Source organism: Pseudopodoces humilis, chromosome 20 (assembly GCF_049639895.1).
Source record: "Pseudopodoces humilis isolate 2021_Gansu_Grassland_sample_001 chromosome 20, ASM4963989v1, whole genome shotgun sequence".
Classification (NCBI taxonomy): Eukaryota; Metazoa; Chordata; class Aves; order Passeriformes; family Paridae; genus Pseudopodoces; species Pseudopodoces humilis.
In genome coordinates, this window is record NC_142219.1 from 1,225,924 (window position 1) to 1,233,851 (window position 7,928).

General features: G+C 42.8%; 1 long non-coding RNA gene across 2 annotated transcripts; it reads right to left on the reverse strand.

Annotated features, from left to right (window-relative positions):
• Positions 1 to 2,843: 2,843 nt before the first annotated feature.
• On the reverse strand, positions 2,844 to 4,893 carry LOC148182729 (uncharacterized). 2 transcript variants are annotated; one of them, XR_015774273.1, is made up of 4 exons: positions 4,785 to 4,893; positions 4,069 to 4,442; positions 3,230 to 3,375; positions 2,844 to 3,148 (listed from the first exon to the last, which is right to left on the reverse strand). It is a non-coding gene; the product is annotated as an uncharacterized LOC148182729 (long non-coding RNA). The 2 variants fall into 2 exon arrangements; XR_015774274.1 differs by lacking the exon at positions 3,230 to 3,375.
• Between the last annotated feature and the right edge of the window lie 3,035 nt (positions 4,894 to 7,928).

Sequence of the window (7,928 nt, forward strand, 5' to 3'; positions counted from 1 at the left end):
AGACTTCAGGAATGCTGAAATCGTGGAAAAGAAGAGTTCTTCTGTGGTTGCTGGGTTTATTTTGAATAAACCCATGTAATAAAATAAAATATAAATATTTTGAAGGTTGTTCTGAATGTGATCATCTCTTCTAAGAGACTGGAAGAGAGGGAGAGGAATGGAGTACCAAACCAAACCAAAGCACCTGTGAAACCCAAATGTTTTTATTTGGAGTACCAAAGCAGCTCTCAGGGAACTAGCAGGAAATACAAAAACCTTTAGAGGAGCAAATTCAAATTTTGTAAGCCTCGACCTGGAGGCAAAACAAAACAAAGAGTGACAAGAATAAATAAAACCAACCTTCTGAACATGTATGTGGGGTCAAATTTAGAAACAAGGGGACATTTTCTTATGTAGCAGTAAAAAAAGACAGTATGTTTTGATTGTGTTCATTTGGCACAGGCTGGACGAAAAGTTCAAATGCTGGCTAAGGAAAGAGCATAAAAATGTATTTTTATGAATCAGAAATGTAGAAAACTGATTGTAATTCATAACTCCATGCTGGTTTTATTGTTTTCAAATCACACCCCAGCACTTAGGCAGCAGAATTTTCAGTTTAATATGTAATGAGTGTGCTATTCAGTAGTGTGTTTTATTAGGCATTAGGAAGATATACAGAGCCATCCATTTGACATGGATTACAGAACACACCAAAAATCAAGGACGATTTTTTGTTTCTCTATGAAACAAAATATACTTTAAATAATTGCTATTAACTGGTATTACTTACCAGGAGGCCTATTTTGATAGAACAAAATGGAAAGGAAATAGAGGGAAAAAAAAGTAAATAAACATAGGGCTGAATTCCATAAGAAAGGAATTAGGGTTTATTTATTTTTTTATTTTGAGTAACATGCAGTTTGAAATTTGATCTAATGTAGAGAAATCAAAGGGTGGAGCTCTGATGTTGGTTAATACTTAGTTTTCACAAAGGAAAAATCAGTGTCCTCTAAATGTAGTTTAAAGTAATAAAATTGGGCTGAACAAAAGAGGTAAAAGATTGGAAAAATATTCTTTGCACTTTGAGGCAGGAAGTTGTTGAAGGACTGAAAGAACAGGGCTGCAAAGGTCTGGATTTAAACACTCATTCCAGGCAAAAACTTCCTCAATGTCCTTGGATAAATCATAAAACCCCCATGGTTTATTTTTTTCTCTCTCTCTGTTTTTACCCCCGGTGTGATTTCCTTGTTTATTTGATTTTTTTAGCACTGACCATTGGCTCAATCTTTGTGCAGCACCCAACACAGCAAGAGTTGCTTGGGATTTTAGTGGGTGATGATTGGTGCCTCTATGCCCTGTTATAATAATAAAAAACTTCTTCAGTTTTGCAAACATTTGGCACAGTTGTCATTCAGTTTAAATAGGAGAATCCAGTGAAGCTTTTCTGTGCTGCAGTTTAGTTGCCTGCTGTATTTTTCCATTATGCTTGAATGCTGTGTACCAGAACCCACTTTTAATGTCTATTTTCTTACCTTGAAAAGAAAAAACAACATCTCCAGGATGAAATGAGTCACAACAAGAGAGGAAACTGAGATAATTGAAAAAAAAAAAAAATACAAAATTAATACTTTTAAAACTTATTCTGTCCAGAGTGACAGAACTTCAACCCAAACACAGCTCCGCCTTTGTTCCTGTGTGAGCACAGGAGCTGTGCTTGTGTTTATGGATTGACCACTGCAGTCAGTGGGACCATCTCTTGTTGGACACACAATTTTAGGGAATGCCATCCTTTCCTACCTGGGAAAACACAGCACCTTCAAAAATCACATTAACAGGTGTTTTCCACGGGGCATCACCCTGCTAGAAACAATTCAGCCAATGTCCCGTGCCCTGTGATGCGCTTAGTTCAGGATTTCTGTTCTGAAAACTCAAGGCTTTGAGGGCTCTGAGTTTATGTGAGCTGTGAGGACACTTCAGAATGAAAGGGTGAAATTCAGAACACAGCCAAGAAGTGCTGCCTTTAACTGCTTCACATAAAACAAAACTGTATCTTCATAACTTTAAAGAAACCAATCCCATCCTGAAAGACTTCCACTGATAGAACAGATCTTATGGAAGGGGATTTGTGCATTGAAAACAAATTGAAATGCAACTCTTATTATTCTTCCTCAAGCAAAAAAAAAGTCCTTCAGCAAAGCAGTGTGCCCATGTAAAGCTGTGATCAAGTTCCTTAACTACCAGAGTGATTCCTTTTCTCCCCCATCACATCCACAGAACGAGTCGTAATTAACCCACAAGTTCTTTAAAGCCATAAGCACCAATTCTTTTAATTGCTTAAATGTTAGAAACTTACATTATGTAAATGCAAGGAGGCTTTACTGAAATTTGAGTAGTGATAATCCATCTGTCTTGGCCAAAGGCCAATCTACAGGCAATTGTGCCACGTTGAGAGAGCAGTAGAAGGGAGATTTCTCTGTGGATTTTTACATTCCTGGCTACAGCCACAGTGGTTTTTGGGAGCTGGGTGCCAGAGAGGTTTTACCATGAGCAGCTCCCATTCACAGAGCATGTTCATCACTGCTTGCAAATTGCACTATAAACATGAATATGCTTTATTCTTTTAAAACCTGCATAGGGTCAACTCTTTGCAGCAGCTAACTCTTCAAGCAAAGCAAGCTCAACCTGGTGACTTTAAAAGAAGCATAATGACAGAAAAATGTATTTTCCACCAGCTTCAAAAGTTAAAGAAGCCAAGATAGAGAGCAAAATCCTTCACTGCTGCTCTGCAGGAAGAGAACAGACAGTTAAACATTTTTTTTTTTTTATTCTGTGCTCACTACTTACATCTTCAAATGGCAGGATAATATCTTAAATTAGAGAGGCACATGCACAGTTCCATTCAATTGGACACATGTGCAATACACTTTCTCAAGTCTTTATAAATATTTCTATAACACACTTTAAGTATTAGGAAACTGCAGTGATAATTCCATTTATTCTGCTCTAGGAGGAATATAAATGTTGTTGTTGAGGGTCCTGGCTTTTGTCTGGAGTTTTTATTGAATTTGCTGTGAGCTGCATCCCAAGAGATGCTCGAGAGCTGTGGGGCCAGACAGGATCCCTGGTGAGTTACAGGCAGTCTTCACATCCAAAACACTGCAGACAAGTGCTACAATAAGAGAGAAGCAAGGAAAACTGAAGAGAGACGTTCTGGGATGTTGTCAGGGCACAGCACAGGTCCCAAACCCACCCTGAGCTGCCCCGGAGCCATCGTGGCCAGCTCTGTTCCTGCTGCACAGGTGAGCATCACGTGTGTGCTTCCATTCCAGCTGGCACTGAGTCATTGGGAGCGAGTAACACCACACACTGGAGTGCCCCAGTTTGTTGCTACAAACCCTGAAAGTTCAGAAAATTGTTTTCCAAATGGTTTCTGAGATGTTATTACCTTTCTCCTCTTGGAGTGAATCTTGCAGCAGCCAAATGCTCTGTGCTGTTAAAAGGCTTCAGATGCTGCCTGTAGTTTATTGTTCCCTTGAAGCAATTTATTTCATTATAATGTACTCATGGAAGAACATTAGTGTTTAATTATCAGGAGAACTACTCTTAGCAAGCTCAGACTGAAGTCTGAAGTCCTTGACTGTTGGCTGCTGCTCCCCTACAAACTGATGGTTGGCAGTTCAGCGATCTCATGCAAATAATATCTGTTGTGAACCATATCATTTTCCCATTAAAATTCTCTTTGGGAATCAATCTTTCCAATTCAACCTACTCTGACTGGCAGAGGGAAAACTCCTGTGAAGCAGCTCTGCAAGGGAAAGCAGAGGCTGGGAATATCTGTGTGCAGAGGGGTGCTGCCCAGCGTGTGTGCAGGAGGGAGAGAAGTGGTGACAGGCCTGGCTTTGCCCTCTGCACTGGCAGGGGAATCTCATCCCATTTCCCAGGTAATGCTGATCCCCCAGGTATGAGCAAAACATCAGAGTAAACACGACAGAGCTGAGGTAATGGAAGGAAACCTTGAAGGGAACCCTGGTCATTCTCCTCCGACACTGCAGCCTAACAGCACGTGAGTTAAAGACTGATTTTATTTACCTGTAATCATTTAGAGGCAGCATCAGCATTTCCTCAGCCTGGATTATGGACCTCAATACCGAGGATTGCTCAGGGGTGTGAATCACACAGGCAGGAACACCCTGCTCCATGGGTCTGCAGCACTTGGGATGCAAAGGTCTGACTCAGGAGCAAGGCAGGGAAATAATCAAAAGTGTGACAGAAAGTGTCAGGCTTGGCCAAGGAAATGAGGCAGCAAATTCTGTGGGGAGAGGCACTTGGGAAGAAGAATTAGAACATGGGGTTGAACATGGGCTTGCACCCCTGCTGCAGCTGGGGTGCCCCAAAGCCTTCCTATTCCTGGCCTCCTTCTTGCCCATAAATCAGCACGAACTCCTTGCTGAGAATCAGAGAGCCTTGATAATAAAAAAGTGATAAATACCATTACAAGCAAGGAGTAATGCAAGTTGATTTTATGAATTGCTCCCATCCCCAGGACCTGGCTCTGCAGGGCATTCTCATACACAGGGCTGGAACAACAAAGCCATGTTCCTGCCACTGTGAATCCCAGTTTTAATCTTGCCCTATGTTCCCCCTCTTCCCTCCTCTGCTAATGACATCCTGTGTCCCCTCCGCAGCACTGTGACAAATCTTCATTGAATTTAAAATGCTCCTGGATTTCATAATCACTGACAAAGAGCAAAACACCTAACTTCTTTTTACTCCCCCACAAAATCTATTTCTCTGGAAACTCTTGCCTTTATCAGCAACATCAAAGCTGAAGTTTATTCTTCAAGGCCTCAGAACTTGGCCTTTAATCACAGGTTTAGCTAAATACCGTGCACGGTGCAGAACAAAACGAACTCAAGTGCCAGCGTGTCATTTGCAATCCCAGCTGATTAATCAGCCCGTTGTTCTTGTAAATGAATGTTAATTGCCACGTGCACATCCAAGCACAGAACGCATTAAAACCTGAGCTGGGAATTGCCATCTCCTCTGGCTGAACCCAGCCGAGGGCAGGGGGCTCTCACTGGGCACAGGGGCCTGGCAGTTGGGCCACAGGTGTAGCTAATCAGCCTCATTATCACTAATGAGCCTCATTATTGGCCTCACCTGTGCTGGAACCAACCAGAACCAATCAGAACCCACCACAAAACTCACAAAACCCAAGTCCAGAACGTTCTACCGCCTGCTGCTGGAGGAGGTTCCTGCCCTGCTGTTGGGTTCCTGTTGCGCTTCCAAAGGTAGGGGAAGGCTTTCAGCTTTTCTAGAACCCTCCAAATACTTCGTGTTGGTGGAATTTCTTCGTGTTCTGTGATGGATTGTAGCCACTTTTGGCCTTCTCAGTGGTACTTTTTGTCAGAAGTGCTGGTGCTGATGGGAGAGCTCTGCCTCGTGTCCCTGCAGGTCCCTGTGTTTGGTGGCACAGTCACAGCAGGGCTTTCCTGAGGCTCAGCAAGAAGGAATGTGTGTTCTCCCAGCAGCTCAGCTGGGTGGGATGTTGGAAAAAAGCTGCTGCAGGATTTTGGGGAGTGGAAAGGGAGTTTGGCACGTGTGTCTCTGCAACAGCAGCTCTAGAGCTCCCTGTACCATGAGGGTTATACCATCTATTGATTTGTTTGCTTTCTGTTCTGAAGTGTTTAATATTGCTACTTGAAGGATGATTTTTTAAGAGTGTGGTGCTCTACTGAGTTGGTTCTGCCATCAAAAAATCAAGGGAAAATGAGCAGGGGAGAGAGCAAGGATATCAAAATGATTAATTGCTGCATTAGCATTCAGGCACAGAGTGTATTTTGCTTTACGGATTGCTTGTTTCTAAGGGTATGATCGTGGCTTTTGGGCTGCATTAAAAGAAGTGTGTCCTGGGCAGTGATGTTTAATTCCAGAGGGATTGCATTCCTGTAGAATGAAGGGGTGGGGGAGGAGAAAGAAAGAAAGAGAGAAAAAAGTTCTCCAATTAAACAGCGGCTTCAGACAACAGGCAGTGTGGAGCTTTAGACAACTTTGTTCAGCCAGCATTTGTGAAATTGTCTAAAAAAACCTTTGAAAATTTATAGGTGCATGCATGAAAGTCATTGCTGCCATGTGGGAAAAAGCCATCACAATGCAGCCCCCTGAGGTTTTGATGGGGTTTGTGGTGTTCTGCTGGATCTGTGTCTGCTTCCTTGATCTCAGCTGAGCTCCCTTCTTAGGTCAATGTCTTGATGATGTTGTGGAATTGAGAGAATTGTTCAGGAGTCTTTAACTTGGTGATATATCTCTTGTTGTTGTTGCTTTTTACCATTGTGAATTGCTCTGTTGTGGTCAGGACTTCAGTGTCAATATCAAACACAGGTTTAGTGTCTGGTTTGGCACAGTAGAAATGTATGTTTTGCTTTTATGTATAAATGTATATTTTACTTTTATGTCTAAATCTAGTCTCTCTGTGACCACTTCAAAGTAGGCACATACTTTTATTTCTTTTTAATGTATATAAGGACCACAAAGCTCCCCAGGTGGGGTTTGATGGTGTGGCAGTTCTCAGAAAACAGAGCTGGCCACGAGCCTCCAGAGGGGCTGAGCCCATCCACAGCCCCAGCACATCCCAAAGCACGAGGTTTCATTCCCAGATTATCCCAGTGGGTGAGGATCCCCTCGGGAGCTGTGTCCCAGGAGCTCTGGTGCAGTGCAGCCCCGAAGGGAAGGAACCATCAGGGAATCCTGCTGTTCCCTGCAGGTAAAGCCAGCAGTGCCTGCTGGGCTCAGCTCGTGTGGCTGTTTGAGATCTGGTGTGGGTTTTGGTGACAGCTCTGGTGAATTCCCTGCTCAGCAGCCTGGCACAGCCCTGCAGCTCCAGGTCTGTTTGTTACCAGTTGTTTTTTATACATCCTCATCTTGTAGAACCAGCCATGCATGATTGTAATGAGTGATGGCCTGATTAAATCAAAAGCAGACATGGAAGAAACACTATTAATCTGTAAGCATATGTGATGCTAACAGCCATCACAACATAATGTTGCAATTATCCTAGGTAGGCAAGAATAATTCTCTCTAATTAAATTCTGAGGATATATATTTGGATGCATCTTCTGGATCCTCTGTCATTTCTGTACTGCCAGAAAGAAAGGTACCAGTTAGCCTGAGCACGTGCCTTTTGATTCCAAATTCATTCCAGCACAGCCTGCCTGGGGACAGGCTCTGCAAATACAATGTGCTATCAAAACAGATCATGCGTTCTCAAACATGTCAGTGGCATCAGTCTCTTCTTCCTTTCTTCTTTTTTTTTTCCTCCTTCTGTGGCAAAATAAGCTGTAGTTTCATATCAGATTATACAGCTTCACAATGGTATTTTTAGAAGCATCAGAGTAATAGTAAAGAATGTGTAATACACTGTAGGAAGTTGATTTAGATAAAGCAGCCTCACTGAACCCATCAGCTGCAGCCCCAAACACCCCTCTGGCAATCCTTGGAAGGTGCAGAGAGAAATACAGTTTTGAACTATTCCTTTGTAGAGTTTGTTGTATTTTTTTTTTTTCTCCCCCTCGTACCCCACCCAGAAAATCCACAGACTGCTCATTGTGCTCACTTTGATAATCAGATGCTGCAATTCTGTGAATCCCCCCAGAGTAATCCAGGGGAGAAGTGGCACCTTGGGGCCTCTGGGCACTGATGCCATGTGCAGCTCCCTGAGAATTTTGTTCCTTTCTGTTGGGGACTCAAATCCACCCTGCTGCAAAACACCAGCAGCCTTCATCCACATGGGCCTGATCATCCTCAGGTGCACACAAAGCTCTGCTTAAAGTTAAGGGAGGCTCAGTTTCCCCTCACAGGTTTTCTGTGTAATGGAGGCCCATTTATTATAGGCCCACACACAATATTTACAGAAATATTTATTTCCCCAGTCATAAATCCCTTTCAGTGTT